We start from the raw sequence: 22,047 nt of genomic DNA on the forward strand, positions 1-22,047 counted from the left end.
GCGGCTCTGAATGATGGTACAGTGAGTATGTTTCCTCAAAATACAAACTCAAAGACGCCAATTGTATGCCAGTTGCGCAATGAACTGCCAAAGAAAACAAGCCAAACATACTACTAGTGCTATCCGAAAAATATCCAGACATTTTCTCAGAAATAGGCAGACAAAACCACAAAGGCGACTTTATGTGGATTTACATTAAGTGAGCCTCCAATGTGATGCCAAAGTTATAATATGTATATTTGACTACCCAAAATTAAATGTAAAAAACAATATATGCCAAACATAATGCAGAAAACATATAATAGAAAGAAAAGAAATCCTAAACAACAGCTCGTATATCTCTACAACTTGAAAGGACCTTTTAGCAGAAGTTTATGTACACATGTCTCTGCTGTTAGAAGTCAGTGTCCCTAGTATCCCTTTATGGACGGAAGCCATTTGAGAAGGTCCTAAACATTCCCAGCATGGTCCATGTGATATGGGAGTGAGACAGTGAGTTCCTGAACCTCAGTGGAAAACATGAGACTCGGAACAAGGCTGTGGTCGTACGCAGGCCAAAATGTGCCTCCTTTTTTAGTAGAAAGTCTCCACTGGACAGAATACAAATGTAACCCACAGCGGTTGTGTCATTTGATTCAAACTATACGTGCATCTGTCTGTCAGCCTCACACAAAGTTAATTTTACCTCCTCAATACGGGATCAGGAGCTGATTGTAAACATGACCAGATCACACTGTGAAGCAATTACTGTCAAAATGTGAGCTGACTGCCTCGTCCTTCACAACATAAGGACTCTCTGAAATCATCATGAGAATAATGTAATTAAAGCTGACGACAACAGCCGTCATTACGGAAAGATCCACTTCAGCTTCAGCTCAGAATCATATCTCCTTCTTTGTAAAAAATATTATTTCAAAGACGTCGAACTAATCTTAGCTTGCAAGACCATTTAAAATAGTCGCACATGTTCTGGAGGATGTGGTCTGTGGTCACTTCAGTCCAGATTATGTTAGCATAAAATCACAGCTCTGCACAATCAGGGGAGCATGTGGTAGCATTTGCCTCAACAGAGGGCAAAACATTGTATACTCTTCTTCTCTAGCAAGGTTTAGAATTTCTCTGTATTTTCCACAGGGAGATGTTGGTTTATAGGGTGGGTATCGACAAAGGGCTCCAGGAGGTTCCATTTCTCTTGACCTCAGATGTATAAAAGGTGGGGAACTAGGAGCGGCAGTAAGAAGTGACCACCCAGCAGTGGGGAGGGTTTCTGGCTTCTGACCTGTCTGTCCACAATAATTAGCAGCAAGCTGCAGTAATGAAGAGCTTAAGGTCTGGGGGTCACAACGGATCTCCACAGGCTAAGCTTTTATTGCTATGGGTGGGTCTTTGATCCCTCTTTTTTCTTCTACTGCAGTTTAACCACAAACAACTTGGAGGCTCAGAGATAGGATCCACACATTAGAGAGAGGGTGAAAGGGCTTCCTGAGTTTTGACAACACATCACAGGATTTTAACGGCAGAGTTTAAGGGCCTTAATGTTCATTTCAACTCATCAACAAAATATCTCAGCATCAATCTCGATTGATTTTAAACTACAGTATATATCTTTCAACACATAGAAAGTCATTATAAAGGGGAACAAACATCAAGTCTTCCACAGTTCAAAGTGAAGTAAAAACAATCGTAACATGATTTATGTCCTTTTCTGGAATCCTTCAGTGTGCCTGTGAAGGGGATTTCCTTAGTAGTACTGGAAACAGACTGTCAAGTCATTGTGAATGGCATAAACTGCTGTGATTTCTTTCTGACGTGATAATTCAGTGACTCTAAGACACTAAATCACATCAATGGAACTTTTTGACCACTGTGTTTTTTGGGGTCTGGATAGCAGAGATCCTTTTACATGGTTTTACTCAAAGCGCATGGTGAGAAGCACATAAGAAACGGATGTGTTATTCTCCTTTAATTACTGGACTCCCTGTTTGTAGCTTCTGTGTTGCATAAAATGATTCACAGCCAAACGCTCCATTATCTGCTAACAGCATGTCTCTGCCTCAGTTCTACTTATTCAATGCTTTTTTGACAGTGCTTCCTTTACTTTGGGAAATTATGCCCCAGTCTTTTTAGACAACATTTATAAATACATTACCACAACAACTGAATCATCAGTAGAGGCCTTTAGGAACGATGACACATCATGGTGCAGAATAGCATTAAAGGCAGGTAAGGGCAATCACAGCACCTAACAGTAGCATAAGCAAGTGTGTTTGCATGATAATTAACTATGCATGAAGAGGTGACATTGAGGCTATATTCACACGTCTCAAAATGTCATAGGTAACTATTCTCTTAGTAAAGTTCAGCTAATATATTGTTATAAGGTTTTTATATTCCTTATTTAATCGAGGACGCAATAAGAAAAGTCCAAAAACAATCTAGAAGCAAACTTTCTTTTGACAAATCCACTGTAATTCAACAAACCTTTCTTAGTGCTTCTGTTAATGCTCATAAAACTAATCCTATTTCACAGGAAGGAGCTTGAACAAAACATCTGAGTAAAGTAACGGATTTCACATTAACAGGTAAGAACTCTTAACTAGCTTGCAAAGAGCTGGTCTGCAGTGGAACCCCTCAATACCACATGGACACTGACTAGTGGGATGAATAGCCCTCCTTTCAAAAGTTGAGCTGAATAAGCAGAATAGGCAGTTTGCGAGAGGGCATGTGGGGGGCAGCAGGAGAAAAGACAAAAAAAAAGACAAAATAGGGGCTTTGCAGTCCCCTAAGAAGCCACATGACATGCAGTGCTGCAACATGAAGCAATTGAGAATACCTGGAATCTCTACTACAACATCTAAGAGGTGTTATGGGAAAAACCTGCAACAGACCGCAGCCTATAGCATCAGCTGCATGATGTTAAGCTTTGACTTTCACCTTGGACCTTTTTTTACTTAACCACAGAAAACGGCTGCTCAATTGGGCAACAAATCAGTTTTTCTCCACAAATAATTAAATTACAGCCCCCTCGAAGCAGCTGTGACTGTGTGCAAAGTGTGTCAAGGTAACACAGCTGAGCAGGCGATTCACAAAGATTTCCGAGCCGCGGAAACAAGCTGTCATCCTAAGAAAACATAAAACGCTGGCTGAAAGAGGTAAAAACATGGAACTTTTAGGAACTGCGATGAATTTTTCTGTGCAAACTAAGCTTCACTTTGACCTTTTGACCAATTGCAACTGATTCTCAGCAGACAAAGAGAATGGTTTTTCTTTAAAATCCTGTTGTAGAACCAGAAACGTCCCAATGTTATGACATTAGTCACAGATCTAAAGTTTCTATCTTCACTTTCAGTGTCTGTGAGGCTGCCTTTGTTAACTACACAATGTGCATTTTTATGCTTCATTCAAGAGAACACCAGGCTTACATCCGACATAAAAAAACACTGTAATTATGTAAGAGTCACATCCATACCAGAACTACCATAGCATTCAATGCAGGAGAGAGCAGAAGTGTGACACCCAAAACACTACTTATATCCATGTAATCCAGGTCAGCTCCTTAAAGAAGTACACTAAGGGTGCTAGCAGCAAAAGAAAAGATGTCAAAATGCATGATTACAACAGAGAGTAGCTTAGGAATGGCTGTCTTCTGTAGAGGCGAGACTTGTAAGAAGTGGAAAGTAGCAGCTGCTTTCAGGTGTTTATTCCCTTTTTACCACTAAGTTTAGTTAGAAGGAAAAAGAACTGAGAAATATTTTACACTGCAGAACTGAAAATGTTTGCCTACACTGTACTTTGTGTACATAAACCATAAACTAAGTTTGAAAATCAAATACCAAGGACCGCTTCTGCCATGAAAACATTTGACTAAGATGCGGTGCCTTGTATATAACAGCATATAAACAGGCTGAATGTGGGGATCTCTGCAGTTTTAACCACTTTGCTGGTTAGTCTCTGACTCAGTGATCGAAAAACAAACGGGGCACCGCCCTCTTCTCCCCTTGATATCTCCGGCTCACTGACTGCTGGTGTTTATCTACATTAACGCTTCTGTTTAAAAGTCTTTAAACATTTCATATCAAATCATACAGCCTGTGAGTGCTGCTCAGGTTTTAAGCCCCTCAGCCTGAAGACCACAAATTCAACACTGGTGTTGGATGACAACAGAGAATAAGGGAAACACCTAAATATCAGCTTCTACCACACATATGTTTATTACGTTTATTATCAATGCTGTCCTCTCAGGCTGTGATCAATCAGACCACACAGGTCCACCCCTACTGATACATACTGTCAAACACAAAGGCACCCTTCACAGATGATGTCTGGACATGATCCAAAGCTCACACATGTGAGTTTAACATCACTCCTAAAGTCATATCCTGCAGGGATATAAGGAACTGGTTTAGCTGCTTCCAGGAGTACGAGACTGAAAAATCAAAGACAACATAATGCACACTGTTGAGCCGATGGTGTACTGGCAGTGGGTGTTAGCTGGTCGGGTTTTTAGATAGTCTGGGTCACTGCAGGAAAGACAGTGCAACGCTATTATGGCTTAACAGACTGTGATTAACAGATAAAAGCTTTTAAAGATCACAGCAAGAGTTCAGCACAGCGAGCAACAGAAAATATATGATCAAATGCAAAGTTAGAATGGAAAAAAAGCACAGTGGTGTGGTTACAGTGATGGCATACACTGCAGAGAAATGGAAATGATGCAAACAGAAATAACCATCAAAAGTAAACACAGACAGAAAGTCTCAGGATGTAATAAAAGTATTGTCCCTGCAGGCTGTTTACTTTCAGTGTGATGCACAGTCAGACAGAAAAGGAGGCTACACAACAATTTGCATTTCTTGACGGGATTGTAGATATAAAGTAAAAAAAAGGAATCGGCGTGCACAATTTATTTTAAGGAAACAGTAAAAAAAAATGGCCACACAAGCGCTAATAAATTAGGAGGTAACAATACAAGAAACCTCTGACAGAAGCAGCAGGACGGAACACCGTGAGGACACGTTGGTGCCCGCTGCACAATAGACACACACACACACACACACAAGGAACAAAACACGTCCATAGGTGATTATAAGCGATCACAGAGGCTGAACAGCCCCTTTATATTTATCAATACAAATTAAATACCACAACCATTATCGCGTTAAGAGAGAGGGAGAGAGGGGGAGAGGGGGAGCATGCCGCTCACATATTAAGCACTTACAAAGGCAATCTTCCATGAATGTCCGGGCGGTGAAGTCAGGCAGGCAAGAAAATCAAAAGAAGAAGACGCGTTGTATCCTGGTGTGAGCGGCAGTTTTTATTCTGAAGATGCGTAAAGTGCGCTCTCTCCGTGCGCCACTGCTGCTGCTGCTGCGGTGCTCACGCGGCTGAAGTACTCGCGCTGACTGCTGCATGCCGCGTGCGCCCGTAGTACAGACACACACTGAAACCCGAGAGGCGATGATGTCACAGTCCGGATGTAAAAAGCAAAGGAAAGGTGGCACTGAACAAGCACAGCTACCAGATCCGCCAAACAGCAGTCCGCTCACACCACACACACAGAGGAGGAGGCTCCAGGATGATAGTGAAGAAATAAAACGAATCATTTCTCTACATACAAGTTAAATACCATTTCAAACCCATCCACGTGTGGAGGAAATGTGGAACTGCACGGAAAAATATGGGATAGCCCCAGTAACAATATTTATAGCACAACCACATGGAGGAACTGAGCCACAGCCCTGATTTAAACAGGCTCCAGCCCTCCTCCTCTGTTTGTTTAGGAGTGTATCCAGGCAGGGTCACACATAAATGACTTTGAGCATTATTTCATGAGAAAGCTTTGTTGTTTCTGGCGTCAAAAGTGGCTAAACAAGGTGCACCCCCCCCCCCTTCAGCTCATTCTTCAGCAAGTCCTGGCAAAAAGAAAAAAATGAAAAATGACGAGGCTCATCACGGATAAAGGTGCAGTAAAAGTGTCTGAAAGCATTGTCACAGAGTTCAGAACATACTGTATCTTAGCTCTGCTTTCCATCCTCGTACAGCCCACTTACTGGAGCGGTGCTATCTGTTTGAGGCTTGTTAGTTTCAATAGGATGAAGCAAGAGAAAGGACTGAATATCAAGTAGGTTCAGCAGGGAGCCTGCAGCTATTGAGGACATGAAAGCCCGGACAATGACCTCAGCTCAAACCAAGAAGGCAAACAGCTCCTCCACTCATCAACCTGCTGGGTGCAGTCAATGGTGCAGGAAGACACCCAGAGACGGTCAATGCTCTCTTAAGCAGCATCTTTTCTCTCCCTGCTCCCTCCTTTAAGTGATACTTCAACATCTTAAAGCTATACTGTAGCTGGGAAAGAGTCACTCACTGCAAACAATGTTCTTTATGGGCAGAACGCACTGTAGAGAGGCATTACACCATCACTAATATGTGAACTACCTTGACCAGCTCTCCTACATAAATAATGCATTAGGCTCCATTACAAAGAGGGGTGAGGGGTGCACTAGAACATTCAATGCTTAAGCTATCTCTGGTCCTCCAGGGAGCACATCCCATGCTGGAGCTGGCCACCACCTGGGGCGGCAGAATGGACAACAACATTATACCCAGGAAGAAGATGGGGGGAATAATGGATATCTGGGAGGATATATGGGATATGATATTTAGTGACCAAATTCATGGAAGATAAATCCATCGCAAAGAACAAGCTTTTGCTTCAACACCCACAAAAAAAAAGGTGTCAGAGGGGAAAGTCGAAGCAAGCTGTTCAGCCATCTGTGTACGGGCTTGTGCAAGAGAGCATGGTTTGTCTGTCCAGAGTATAACAGAATCAATGTTTGTGCTGTCAGTGCTCAAATCAAACAACAGCCTAAAATCTTTCCACTGTGACGGTCTGTACATTTGTTATAAAAATGTGACACAGTGGCTACAAACAGTAGTGCTGAGTTGGTCCTCACAACATACATACCGGTAGTTTTCCCAAAGTATCATTTACACAGTGCTCTTAAGCTGTAAGATAAAACAGTGGCGTCTGTCATATACCCCATTTTACCATATTAGTAGTGTATATTTTTTTAACCTGTTAACACCCATAGGTGAGTTTGCATTTTTCTTTTTAGGATCATCAGAGAGTACTATTAAGACTGGAGCCTACATTACAAAAGTGCAGCAGAATTGTTAAATGGATGGAAATGAGCATGTCCACTGAGGTGTTTGACCTTTTCCTGTTTAGCCAGATGGTAGATAGTGGTTCTTTGTGTGTGTTTTTCTTCCAGTGTGTGCATCTCCAGGCAGCGTTAAAAACTGAACAGAGTGTAACTTGTTACTATTTTTCCATTTTAATGTCTCTGAGTTCATGCAAGTTCAACTCAAAAGCTGAGCATTTGTCATGTGTGCAACTGCTATTTGTTTCCTTATTATAAAATTAGGAGACAAGGTCACGGTGGAAGAATTTAAAGTTCATCAGCCGCTTCAGTGTAGGAGTGGGAGTCCTGACTACTGTTCCAAGAATCTGTTTAAGTGTGGGTTGGGGGGGGGGATGGCCAGCCAAGGCCAAACAAAGTCCATTTCATCCCAAACCAAAAGCTAAGTACTCTACATTTTATGGCTATGCACCATTAGGCTTTATGACATAGTTAGGAAAACATGGCGGGCAAGCTCAGATCCGTCGATGTTATCGCAACAGTGGTTCAACTCCACTGCTGCTGTCTGACTGTCAAACCTGAAGGCCCTGTAAAGTAACGTTCCGCTATGTACAAAGGCAAAGAAGCTGTGAACAACAGCAACACCTGTGCAAGACAACCGAGAACAACACCACGTGCTGGAATACGCTTGACGATCTTAGGCCCCGTTCACACTGGAGAAAGTCATTCCAGCTAGAGTAGGATTGAGCCCAGACAGCCTTTAAGCTGGATGCGTTCAGACCTATTTTCAAATCTGGCTAGCACACACTTGTGTCCGCACTCAATCCGGGTTCATCCAGCATGTTTGCTATCCTCCAAACCACTAGGCGGCGCCTCGTAATATACAGAGTCCGTTCACGCCGCGGTAGGACCGCGTGTGCGCATGCGTCGTGCGGTTTTTGTCCCGTGTCGAGCCCCGTGAACCGGAAGTAGCACGTCACTAACCGGAAGTAGCATGTCGCTAGCCGGATTCGCTCGCCACATTTGCGTTCACACCTGAGCCACATTTGATTTCAATCCGGCTAGATCCACCCACGAGAGGTGGATCTAGCCGGATTGAAATCAAACTGGATACAGCCGGATTCGAGGTGTTCACACTCAGAAAAAAACACATCTGGATTGATCTGGATGCGGCCGAATCCTGCTTAAGCCACATTTTTTTCCCCAGTGTGAACGGAGTATTATAATGCCTGATTATGGTTTGTACTTAAGAATATGCTTTTTTTTTAGGCCATACTGTGTTTGCATTGCCCTTCATGTCATGTTAGTGTTGTTAATGTTAATGTTTAGTTGCATAATAATCTTTAATGTCTAATAACCAGTGTAGCACATGACAGCTGGGGCTGCACAGTGACTTAAAGATGAAACTGAAAAGTAAAAAAAAAAATCCTTTACATCCAATTATGAATAAGTAATAAAGTGTTTCTTTTACTCGAGAAGCTTCAACTGGTTCTTAGCACACAGATGCCAAGGAGACACTTTCAGACTCATTAACTGCCCACACAGAGTCAGAAAGAGAGAGAGAGAGAGAGACAGGAAGGGAGAGACGGACTGGCTAAGTGTTCACATGTTTATCCGCTCTCAGAGGAGCCTCTCCTACCTGCCCACTCGCTCTCGTCTCTGGCTCTTTCCTCTTCCACCTACACTCCCACGCTCTCTCTCTCTCTCTCTCTCTCTCTTTGTCACCAAGGTGGAGATTATTACCCGATGGTGCTTCTGAACAGCTGTGTGTATGGTTGATGGTGAAGAGGACACCATGATTCTGTGCTCTGGAGGGGCCTGTTCCTTCTGAGTGATAAGTTACAAATACTGCATGCATGAACAGTTCCATTTTCAGACCGTCTTCAGGGAGACACTAAGAAGATGGGCTGAAATGGCCGCCCTCTTAGTATACTGGTGTGATGAATGTATAGGGAATTAGGGTGTCTCTTGCTACAGTAATTAGCAGTGTGTGTGTGGAGTGGAGCTGAAAAATAACAAGGCACCATATTAGTGGTCACATTCAGATGCACCAGCTCAAATCACTCCAGAGACATTACTTCATTAAAACTAACATATTTTTTTAAAGAGTTGACTCACTGTTGACTGATAAGCATGGATTACACCAAGGAATCACATGGCTTTGTTTTGGATAGGAAGGATTTCTCACTACTTTTGGGACATGACATGGCATGCTCCAGAGGTAAAATACGTCACACACAGGATGCTATATATATATATAAATTTTACCCCCTTTCGTGTTGTTCGGGACAAAAACGTCCCCTAACTTTAACGGTTTTAAAAATATATCAGATAAATATTTTTTTTTTTATTTTTTTGCATAGACCTTTTAATTAACTTCAGTTCTAATCAAAAGTAGTGAATTTTCCCACAGGATTTTAACCCTTTAATCACCAATTTTATAAGGGATGGTGCTGAAAATTGGAAAAAAACACACGAAATGGCTCATTTTTAATAGAAAAGGTGAATGTGGACGGGATTATTTTTAACCTTTATTACAGTCTTGGTCATGCCAAACATCAGTAAAAAAATTGACTTTATTGCATTATTAGTTTTTGCACAGCACTGGATTTTCATTTTTTCTCCCTAATGTGTTGTTCGTGGCCATTTTTGTCCCATAGACTTCCATTATAACCACATTTTTTGACTGCACAGCCATGGCACTACATAATCATGCATTCTTGATTGTTGGCGGTTTACCCTGTTGGTAGGAGGTAACATTTTTGATTTTTACTTAACTTAACTTAACTTAACTTAACTTAATGACCATATTAATAGGGTCATTAAGTTGTTAAGTTGTTGTTATTAAGTTGTTATCCAGTGCTGTGCAAAAACTAATAATGCAATAAAGTCAATTTTTTACTGATGTTTGACATGACCAAGACTGTAATAAAGGTTAAAAAAAATCCAGTCCACATTCACCTTTACTATTAAAAATGAGCCATTTCGTGTGTTTTTTTTTCCGTTTATTTGCACCACCTCTTATGAAATTGGTGATTAAAGGGTTAAAATCCTGGGGGAAAATGATTTTTTCACTACTGTTGATCAGAACTGAAGTTAATTAAAAGGTCTATGCAAAAAAATTTCAAAAAAATATTTTTCTGATATAGTTTTAAAACCGTTAAAGTTAGGGGACGTTTTTGTCCCAAACAACACATAAGGGTAGTGTTTGCGAACAATGCACAAGGGTTAAATCTTGTGCAAACCTGAGAGTATTTTTTCAAAGCTACCAATGTCTTTGTAAATATCTTTATTTGTTATAATGAATGAAATTGTGTTTACACTTGCACACAAGACTTACAGTAGTAGTTATAAGGGGGACATGGCTAATTTTGCTGTGGTTAACAAATTGGACCAATCAATGAGGAAGTCAGTCACACAGTCCCGCAGGCTGCCGGGAAGTTTGTGAAGGCTGAATATTCTAATGAACTGCAACACCCCACTGACCATAATTTAATAAGCCGCCTACAAAATCAGCGTACTGCAATGACATGTCCTGTGGAGTGCTTCTATATGTTGGAAACACGTGCACCATGCAGGGATCAGCTCAGATTCCTTAATCACAACAATAACAAAGTAAAGGAGTGGGAGAAAAATGAGGTGTTCAGATCAGTGAACACACAGTATTTATCAAGCACAATGGCCATGGTTAGTGACATCACAGGAGGTCAGCATGAGAACAGAGGGGTTGGAATCGTTCATTGCTCAGGCTGCTTTGTGAGCCTTGGCAGCACTGACAGTCACAAATTCCAAAGTTTGCAAGTTGTGAAACGCCAATGGCGATGCACTCTAGCATGAGGTATCACCCTGCCCAGCCCCCTCAATGCCCTCCCTCACCCACAACTCATGTCAAGTCATGCTGGCTAGGTCTGACTTTCACTTCTTTTTTTCTGCACTCAGTGCATCAGCAAAGAGAATGGATGCTCCCAAGGCTATTCATTCTATAGATGCACGTAGGAGCTTCACATCTATCGTCACAGCTTGTGTTTACAACACACAGTCAGGCAAACACACAAGGTAATATATGAATAATTTATAGTTCAACTTTTCAAAGTAAACACTAAAACCTTTGGCTAAGCACATCGTCAATCCACAGGGCTTCAGTGTGGCAACATAATGAGCATTAAAAATGTCATGTACTGGGCTAGAAAAAAATATTTAGGTATTCTGTCCAAACAATCCTCTCAGCAGAGAGTCCCAGAAGCACGTGACAGCGGGAAACATGGTATCAGAACTAAGTGATACGTCAAACAAGCTTCTTTAAGCAAAGAAAAGCTTTCTCAGCATCCAATTAGGGCTAGACCAAAGGCTTCTAAGGAAGTGGTTCATGGCACTCTAAAACACTTTGCAGCATAGAACATTTATGGTGGCAGTTGAAGACTGAGAAAGCCAAGTGCTTGTGACATCACAAGAACTTCTTGGGACACTGTCGGATCATGTTTTGCATACGCAACTTGTGGAGTCCAAGCAGCTTGAGAGCTGTATATACAAATATACAAAGATTTTCTGCAGTATATGGACAATTTCTAACAAAAAATTCTGAGAAATTCCAGAGAACAAGGCACAAAAGCCTATGATGTGCTAAATAAAGTTCAGAGTACTTCACTGAGATTCCACACTGTGTTCTGACACACTTGTAAAAGTGGTCATTCGTATAAAACAAGTCTCGGTAAGACAAATGTCTCTGTCTCTTCAGGCGGTTCTCATATATTGTCTGTAATAGAGTTAGAAAGCAGAAGAAAAAAAACAATCAAGGACTGATTCTCAAGTACTAAAATAATAAATAATGAAAAAATATCTGAACCATTTTAGCTGTGGACATGACTGAGACACAAAATACAGCCTATAGTCTGAACCTTACACACTTACGTAAGCCTAATGAAGGCATCAACTCTTGTCTTTGCGTGTAATGAGCCTGCCGGGAGCCGATAATGCAATCTGTGGCACTGATTCAATACAGACAGTAACAACAACCACATCCACACCAATGCAGTGAGCCTCCATAAAACTGATGATCATACAGCAATACAGAAAAGCACAGCAAGGCGTGTATAGTAGCACAGTCTATCAGTTCATTTCCCTCTGGAGTTTCAGATTGATTATGAAGAAGAAGGTCTGAGATGCGGGGGTCAGCTTTTGCCACCCAAATGCCCTTTATACTACAGCAACTGTGCTGAGACAACCATTATGAATGTAATTACCGGTACCTCTGCTGCTCCACCAGACTCGAGGTAATGCGTGTCCGTATGTAATAAAGGAATGAAAAGGTCTGATTTTAATTTCAAACAAACGTAATTTTAACTTCTCAGCGAAAATCAAAAAGTTAGCCAAGAGGCCAGCAAGACGATTGACTGGCCTCACAAGCATTTCCTCTTTCTCTAATCACTGTTGTCTATTATGCAATTCAGTGACTCAAGGACAACAACACCAATTCAAATACCCTACAATAGGTTTTATTGCACGCACTTACATTTCTTTTGCATTAGTTAGCTGCAGCTGCAGAATAGCGTCTGATAGGCCCAATTCTCTCCACCTGGGTGGGCAGTTTTTTTAACATGTTAAACAGTCAGACTACAGACAGACCTGACATTTTCCCTGATTTGTGAGTTTTTTATATATACATATACTGTATATAACAGACATCTTATTCTTTTACACGTGTGTGTTTCATATTGCCAAAAAAAACTTGTATCTGTGCACTAAATCTGAATGAAGCACAAGCCTTTTATCCCACTAGAAACCGAACCCACTTTCAAGAACTGAAACTTTTAGTTTTGTCTCAATTTCTTTTCCATTTTAAGCAAAATTCATTTTAATTCTTCCAGAAATGTGCTTCCTGTTGTTTACCACAAGACAGATTATTTTGGGCACTGAATTAATCTGTAAAAAAAAAAATCAGCAGAAAGAAAAATAGCACTGTAACATCCCCACAATACTACACTGGCTGACTTTGCAGTCTCCCTTCCTGTCTGGTCCATTGAGCCGCCTATGCTGTGACAGTGACACAGAGAGAAGCACAGAGAGAAGTGTGGCGACAATATAAAACAAGGTTTTGATCTACTACTGAGCATGCTCAGGAGGCCTGCCAGAGGGCTAGGCTCCTGCTTTGGCCTACTTCTGATAAAACCAATAATGTCATGGTCGTAGTGTATCGTCCACCTGCTGCTGCTTATTCAGAGTTCCTGCTGGAGTTTTCAGACTTCTTATCAAGTTTAGTGCTTAGCACAGATAAAGTCATTATAGTGGGTGACTTTAACATTCATATGGACGTCGACTCCGACAGTCTGAAGATTGCCTTCAACTCACTCTTGGATTCAGTTGGGTTCTCTCAGTTAGTAAATGAACCCACACACTGTCACAGTCACACCCTCGACCTGGTTCTCACCTACGGCCTGGAAGCTGAGAACCTGCTAGTGTGGTCTCAAAATCCTGTTCTTTCAGATCACTCATTAATAACTTTTGACTTCTCTCTTTCAGACCTACCAGCACCTGAGGAAAAGGTCTACTACAGCAGATGTCTGTCTGAAGACGCCGTAAAGCAGTTTAGGACAGCAATCCTACCAGTACTCCCCACAGTCCCAAGTACTGATGGGGGTACCAACTTAAATGTTACTCCTGCAGAGCTGGACCGCTTTGTCAACAACACTGCAGACACACTACACTCAGTCTTAAACAGGATTGCTCCACTGAAGAAGAAGAAAACTACAAACCAGAAGAGGCTAGCTCCGTGGTACAACTCAAACATCCGATCACTGAAACGGATTACACGTAGGATGGAGAGGATGTGGCAGTCCTCTAAATCAGATGACTCCCGGAGGGCCTGGAGAGACAGTCTGCTGACGTATAAGAAGGCCCTTCGTAAAGCCAGGACAGCCTACTATTCATCACTAATAGAAGAAAACAAGAACAACCCGCGCTTTCTCTTTAACGCCGTGGCCAGGCTGACAAAGAGCCACAGCTCTGTGGAGCCTCGCATTCCTGCAGCTCTTAGTAGTGAAGACTTCATGAGCTTCTTCACTGATAAAATCACCACTATTAGAGGACAAATCAACCACAATCTCTCTGTGACCGCTGAGGATACACCGCCACTTCTGGAAACGGATCCTGATCTAACTCTGGACTGCTTCGCGCCCATCGGCCTCCCTGAGCTGACCACCAGCATCAGCAAGTCTAAACCTACTACCTGTCTTCTGGATCCGATCCCTTCACAGCTCCTCAAGGATGCTATTCCTCTGATCGGAGACTCTATATTAGGACAGATCAACTTGTCTCTGGAAACAGGATATGTACCACAGGCTTTTAAAACTGCTGTGATCATTCCGATACTTAAAAAACCTTCACTGGACCCGGACGTCCTAGGAAACTACAGACCGATCTCCAACCTCACCTTTATCTCCAAACTACTTGAAAGAGCTGTTGTAAGTCAGCTAAACGACCACCTGTGTAGTAACAGTCTGTTTGATGCTTTCCAGTCTGGTTTCAGAGCCCATCACAGCACAGAAACAGCACTGCTTAAAGTCACCAATGACCTCCTCATGGCATCGGACCGGGGTCTCGTCTCTGTACTCGTTCTACTGGATCTCAGTGCTGCCTTCGACACCGTAGACCATCGCATCCTGCTACACAGATTGGAACACGAGATCAGGATTACAGGAACAGCACTGCGCTGGTTTAAATCATATTTATCTGACAGATTTCATTTTGTTCACACTAACGATGTGTCTTCCACAGGTACAAGGGTTAACCACGGTGTTCCACAGGGTTCTGTGCTCGGACCGATCCTGTTCACCCTCTACATGCTCCCTCTAGGATACATCATCCAGAAGCACGGCATAAACTTTCATTGTTATGCTGATGATACCCAGCTGTATTTATCCATGAAGCCTGAAGAAACGGAGCCGCTAGTCAGACTACAGGCGTGTCTAAAGGACATAAAGGACTGGATGTCCTCCAACTTTTTACTATTAAACTCAGACAAGACTGAGGTCATTGTTTTTGGACCGAAACATCTCAGAACTAGTTTATCAGATAATACTTTCTCCCTGGATGGAATTACTCTGGCCTCCAGTACGACTGTGAGGAACCTTGGAGTTATCTTTGATCAAGACATGTCGTTTGTCTCTCATATTAAGCAGGTCTCCAGGACCGCTTTCTTTCACCTGCGTAATATTACTAAGATCAGGAGCATCCTCTCTCAGAGTGATGCTGAAAAGCTCATCCATGCTTTTGTCACTTCAAGACTGGACTACTGCAACTCTTTATTGTCTGGATGTCCACATTACTCCATCAACAGTCTGCAGCTGATCCAGAACGCAGCAGCTAGAGTTCTGACAGGAAGCAGCCAAAGGGATCATATCTCTCCTGTCCTAGCGTCTCTTCACTGGCTCCCAGTGGACTCAAGAATACACTTCAAGATCCTTCTTCTAACCTACAAGGCTCTTCATGGACTTGCTCCATTGTATCTGCAGGACCTGATTGTACCATATGTTCCTAATAGGACACTCAGATCTCTGAGTGCAGGTTTACTAGTAGTTCCTAGGATTCATAGAAGTAGAATGGGAGGACGAGCTTTCAGCTATCAGGCACCGCTATTATGGAACCAGTTACCAATCTGGGTCCGAGAGGCAGACACTGCCTCCACCTTTAAGACTAGACTTAAAACTTTTCTGTTTAGTAAGGCGTACAGTTAGCCTTAGACCTAGTGTGTAGCACAGCTATGCTGCTCTAGGCCTACGTTGTCGGGGGGCACAAACATGATCCACTGAGCAGTTTCCCTCTCACCCTCTAACCTCTCCTTTTCTCTCCTTAGTCTGGCTCACACTGGTCTCAAGACCTGGATGATGACCTGCAGTCCGGCCCGTGAAGTCTCTCTTGCTTTACGTTGTCGGGGGGCACAAACATGATCCACTGAGCAGTTACCCTCTCACCCTCTAACCTCTCCTTTTCTCTCCTTAGTCTGGCTCACACTGGTCTCAAGACCTGGATGATGACCTGCAGTCCGGCCCGTGAAGTCTCTCTTGCTCTACGTTGTCGGGGGGCACAAACACGATCCTCTGAACACCCTCTGACCTCTCCTCCACTCTCCTTAGTCTGGATCATACTGGGTAATATCGTCTCATAATCTGTGTTAACTGTCTTCCTTGTAGTTCTGTGCCTCGCTCTCGCTCTCTCTCTTTGCAGGGCTCAAGACCTGCATACTGACCTGCAGTCTCTCCTGTGCTCATCGACTTCACTAGCCCCTGCTGCTCATCTTTACTATCAAATTACTATTCCTACTTATGGACCGACGATATATATAGATATCATTACAATATATCACTGTTTCATCTTGCTGTCATGTTTGCTCTGTACTGTATCATGTTTGTATCATGTTTGCTCCTCTCTCTCTCTCTCTCTCTCTCTCTTTCTCCTTCATCCTCTCTCTCTCTCTCTCTCTCTCTCTCTCCCTCATCCTCTCTGACTAGCAGCAGGACTGGTTCCCCCTTAAGTTGACGGGTCCTGCTCAAGGTTTCTTCCTCTTAAAGGGAGTTTTTCCTTGCCACAGTGCTCTTAGGGGGGTTCCTGTGAAGCGCTTTGAGACAATGTCTGATTGTAATATGCGCTATATAAATAAAACTGAATTGAAATTGAATTGAAAGTTTCTTCGCAGTAAATGTGTGTGTGTGTGTATGTGTGTGTGACAGACAATGAGTGTGTGTGGCCCCAATATTCGAGAAAAATCCAATTTAATCAGCTGCAGCCACAAACAAATAATACCACCGCCGTCTGTCTATCACTACGAATTTTAACAGGCAAAGACTGTAGTTAAAGGAAAAGAACTGCTGAAGGAAAATTACTTTTATCCTCAGAAAGATTGAGGGAACGCCAGCCTTTAACAATGAAACACAGTGCAGGGTCTGTTAAGCTCTATTTCTTCTAGTCCCCAGGCAAAGATTGCTGCTGGCGTGAGCAGAGAGACGGGGCAGCAGTGCCTCAGTCACTGTGGTACAACTGATGATAGAAGAGATGACCAACAGAAGTGGGTCAGCCATAAGAGTGACAGATTTAGATACTTGGAGACAGAGAGAGAGAGAGAGAGAGGGAAAGAGTGAAGGAGTTAGAGGAAGGAGGATTTCAAGTGAGCCAGAAAATGATCTATGATGGTAATTAAAAGGAGGAAGCCTTATGGAGTAAACAGTCTTCATGCAGTAATCATGCAGGCCACACAAGAGGTAACCTTACCAGTTACATGTACAGTTGTTGATTAGAATCACATTGTTTTTAGGATACGACGAGCAGTCTGAAAGCAACCAAAAAACACTGCTGTGGATTGTCAAATGTTATCAACCGCAGGCTGCAGAAAAGCAAGCAGCAGATGACTAAACAAACACTGGGGAGAGCACATCTAGTTCCTGTTTGCAGTCATGTAAAGCAGTAGTGGAAAAAAAAAACATAAAGTAAAATTCTTGTGACCTTTTTTTATTGTTAAATTATTTAGTGGTGTGTACTTTATTACTAAGGCTTCTCCCACAGGCAGAAGATGTGCGTGTTACTTGTGGAATAGACTCCCAAGAAATTACAGCATGAAGCAGGTAAAAGTGAACGAATGGGTGAATAATCCATATCAGTATTGTTAAGGATCAGTAACTAATGAGTCATTACTCAACACAACACCTGCACTTCTGTGCAGTCACATGTCAAACAGTCTAAATCCAAGAACCGTATCAGTGGTTACAGCTTCAGGAGGATAATCCAAGTCCGCAAACATGCACACAGAGGAGTGGTGAATTTGAAAAACACACAGAGGGGCAGAACATCAGCTCCACACTGACTTCACAGGGAGACATGTGTATGTGTTACATTGGTGTGTAACATGGTTACAGATAGATATTGGTCCAGATCAATGAGTAAAATGAGTAAATAAGTAAAACTAAAGTAAAAAGCCCAAGGGCATCCCAAACTGATGTCCTTGCTGAAGTTTCCCACATCCTGATTTGACATTCTACTATAACACCCTGTTAATCCATATATAAAAAGAGGGCAATCAATGGCACAACAAGGGCTGGGTGTGTGCAGAGGAAGGCACAGCTGACAAATTGAGGACAGCTTTCTATGCTGGGCAGCCAACTGACTTAATCCAATAGGAGTTTGGCACGTTCACATCTCTTCCCTCTTGTCTCCTTCCCTCATATTGCTCATTCAAATAAACAAAGTCGCTTTCTATAAAGTTCTAAATCTGGAGGATAACATCGCAGTCCCAAGTATTTTTTTATAATTTTATTAGGTCTTTAAAAACAGACACATCAGAGGGAGACATTTGTATCTGTTTTACAGGGAGTGTCTCCTCTTAGGTCGCCCACTGATGTTTTTGTAGGTGCAGCTGCGTTACTCAAATCCTCAGAGAAAAAGGATAACAAGCTATTCCTGTCAGGTTTCAAATCCTGTTCCTTTATAGCTCAGCACGCCTACAAGCAAGCAGACCCGTCCAGCTTATTCATGATAAACTGCTGAAGGATTATATTGTTTCATATCAACAAGCGCTGTGATAATGTGGTGTTGTAAATTTTGTAGGGCTACTGAGCAACAGCTGCATGTGTCGGGTGTAGAGGTGTAAGGGTTCACAACAGCAATACATCGACACCGTGACAACCGTGAAGATAATAAGAAGGCAGAAGATGAGTTGGGAAGGCAGGGAAGTCTAAAGAATAAACAGAAGAAGTACAAACACTGATTACTCTTTCTGTTAAACCACACAGACAAACATAAAAGATTTAAGGGAAGCTGTGACACAGGGAACAGGCACAGGGCAACCTCCAGAAAAACAATGTGAGCAGCTGTGTGAGACGCAGTGAACACTAAAGCAGTTCCCTACTGTAAACAGCTCAAGGTAAAATACACATCATCATCCTCCCACTCTTGGCAAAAAAAAAAAGCTTTTTTCTGTTTTTTAAAAACATGTTCTCAAGTGCCTCTTACCTGGATTGATGATGGAACCAGCACACAAAGTGGTAGAAACAAAAAAAATGCAGGAAATTAGTACAGGTGCACAAAAACATCTAATAAGTACTAAAAAAAACCATCCCACTCTCCATCTCACACAAACACACACACACTATTTTTTCCACACACATTCAGCAATAGAGGAAAGTCTTAATGGATAAGTATTGCTGAATGTTTAGATGGTGATGCCAAGATCCAACACTGTCCTCTAACGGCAACCATAAGTCATTACACTACATATGCACAGGAGACAGGCATAACACACCTTGAGGAAACATACACAAACATCACCAACTGAAATTCTGTTTTACAAGTCTCTGCATTAGAAATGCAATTTAATGAGATCCATTTGAGATTAGAGATAGGGTGAAGAGCTCGGTCACACACAGTAGAGCCGCTGCTCCTCCACATCGAGAGGAGGTGTTCTGGGCATGTCCCACTGGGAGGAGACCCCGGGGAAGACCCAGGACGTGGTGGACAGACTATGTCTCTTGGCTGGCCTGGGAACACCTCGGGATCCCCCAAGAAGAACAGGAGGAAGTGTCCGGTGAGAGGGAAGTCTGGGTGTCCCTGCTTAGACTGCTGCCCCCGTAGGCCGGCCCCGGATAAGCAGTTGAAAATGGATGGATGGATGGAGATCCATTTGAGATGCTACTTAAATATAGAGTTGAATCAAAGTGACAAAATGAGTAATTTATACGACTATGTTAAAGCCAGAGATCACAATATGCTACTTTAACGCCCTCTGCTGGAGCAAATCTGTAATTACACCTAGTTAGCAAAATCATTAATAGGAAGCATGGATAGGGATGACATCTGGTCCTAATCTCAGTGTTTATTTCTCACTTTCCACAGTCAGCTTGCCCTAAGGCTGGAAAAGGATGGAAGGGAAAACCACTTTCTGAAGATGAGCAAAGAGATGCATGCAGGCAGAAACAATTAACCCCACATGGCAGGAGGTCTGGTTGAGCTCAGCAATTCTATCCATATTCATCAGAGACTCCAAGGAAGGAGATCTGTGAGCACATCTGCTTGACAACTCATCTATGTTTGGAAGAGAGGCCGTTTAAACAGATAGATACAAAGCCAAAGCACTGTTAACACACACATATCCAATGTCAGCGTTGCCCACTTTCGATCATCAGAGTGCAACTACTAATCCAGAAAAATGCAAACCTTCAGTGTTTCGTGGTTTGTATTAAGCATAATACACACATGAGAAAAAAAAAAGATGCTGGTTTATTTTGGAAATTGTCTTTTTGGTGTTAGCGATGCTCTTGTTGCATCAAACAAAAAGTGTAAACTGCAGGCAAAACCCATCAGGGTGTCTGAGTTGTGAAAATGTCTCACTTCTTTAAACAATCAATTCCCACAGAGAGAAAGATTATTTAGATCAAAGAAAATACAAATGTTTAAAACTCAATCAGACAATGTCAGAAACTAAACCTTGATCAAAGAACAGCCTCCATTTAATTTTTGAAAATAACTTCAGTCAAATAAGGAAACCTCAAAATAATGCACATCAAAGTGCCTTTCATCTCTGTACTCCACACATAGAGTCTGCTAATGGTCGTACTGATGGAGAATAACATAAAAAACATATATACTGTATGTCACTGAGCTTATGCATTTCAAAAGGTTTCCATGTGGACAGAAATTCATTACGTCATTTCTCCTCGGCCTTGGGTGCACCTGGACCAGTTTTAATGTCCTCAAATTGCTCAATACAAAGTGAATCAGCTGCTCAAATGCAAGGTTCAAGGGGGGTCACTCACTAAACTAGACTGTTATGATGTAAGTAATGCAAGCCTCTATTTATGATCCCTCATATTATTTCTAATCAGAGGTTAGGGTCACAAATGCTGAGTGGTAAATCACCCATTTTGAATAGCTTCTCCCTGTCTTTAGCCCACAAGTCAGGCACAGCAGTTACATCAGTGCATACACACTATAAAACCTTCATCACCATGTAAATTGCCATTCAAAGCACTGGACCGCACCTCTTCAGCAGGAATACTAAATAGTTTCAATGGAAGGCCAAAACAACTCAATCTGTAAACAAAGAAGGGGACACTGAAACGCTGCTGTTGTTCCCCAGGCTTCAGGTAGCATTAAACAGAGGACAGCTTGCAAATAGCTTGCAGCCACAAGGGTTTTATGCCTTACCTAAATCTGAGTCAGGATGTTAAAAACCTCAGTGAAGGAAATATTTGCATGTTGAAAAGCAGCTACTGTCCCCACACCTCAAAGTCAAATAAGCACTTAAAGGTAGGAGATTTCATTCTGATGCACTTTTTGTTAAATTAGTGTAACTTCTCTTTACAATCCGATAGCAACCGATTAGTTAGAATATTGATCATCTGTGGAAGCTATAAAACGCTAAAAACATCAGCCAATCCTCCGGGTGGACCCTCTCACTCTCTTCCTGCTCTGCGCGCACCAGAGAGGTACGTGCATGATGGCCAAAGTCACAGACCGCAGCTCGTCTTCAGGTAATGCACGTCCATGTGATTTGGAGGCGTGGTTTTGGTGTGAGCTCCAAGAGAAAGGGGCGCCGTGTTTACTTTCCAAATCTGGCTGACTCTCACTGAGTTTTCAAAATCTCCGACCCTACCTTTAAATGAGAACAACAAATGAATGCATTGTCTTTCATTATGTTATTATTTAAAACATGTAGGTCCTCCTTTACATTCATTACAACCTAGGTGAATATACTGTAGTATAGTGGTCCACCAGGGAGACCCTTGACTCACACACACACACACACACACACACAGAGCAACTCTTACCAGTTACTTATGAGAAATGTGACCTAAGCCTTTTACATACAACAAAAAGAAAACACTGGTCTACAGGATTAACAGACTTCCATGAATCATGGGTGATCAGA

General features: G+C 42.2%; 1 protein-coding gene across 10 annotated transcripts in view; it reads right to left on the reverse strand.

Moving 5' to 3' along the window:
• LOC114451557 (pleckstrin homology domain-containing family A member 5-like) overlaps window positions 1–22,047 on the reverse strand; it is a 71,713-nt gene that overhangs the window by 34,215 nt on the left and 15,451 nt on the right. Inside the window, exon 1 of one of the 10 annotated variants that reach the window (XM_028430276.1) lies at window positions 5,219–5,465. The exons of the other annotated variants lie outside the window; for them this stretch is intronic. The gene's annotated coding sequence lies outside the window, so the exon portion shown is untranslated. Of the gene's footprint in view, window positions 1–5,218; window positions 5,466–22,047 lie in introns of those variants that run through there. 10 annotated transcript variants of the gene reach the window in all.

This window comes from Parambassis ranga, chromosome 19 (genome assembly GCF_900634625.1).
Source record: "Parambassis ranga chromosome 19, fParRan2.1, whole genome shotgun sequence".
Classification (NCBI taxonomy): Eukaryota; Metazoa; Chordata; class Actinopteri; family Ambassidae; genus Parambassis; species Parambassis ranga.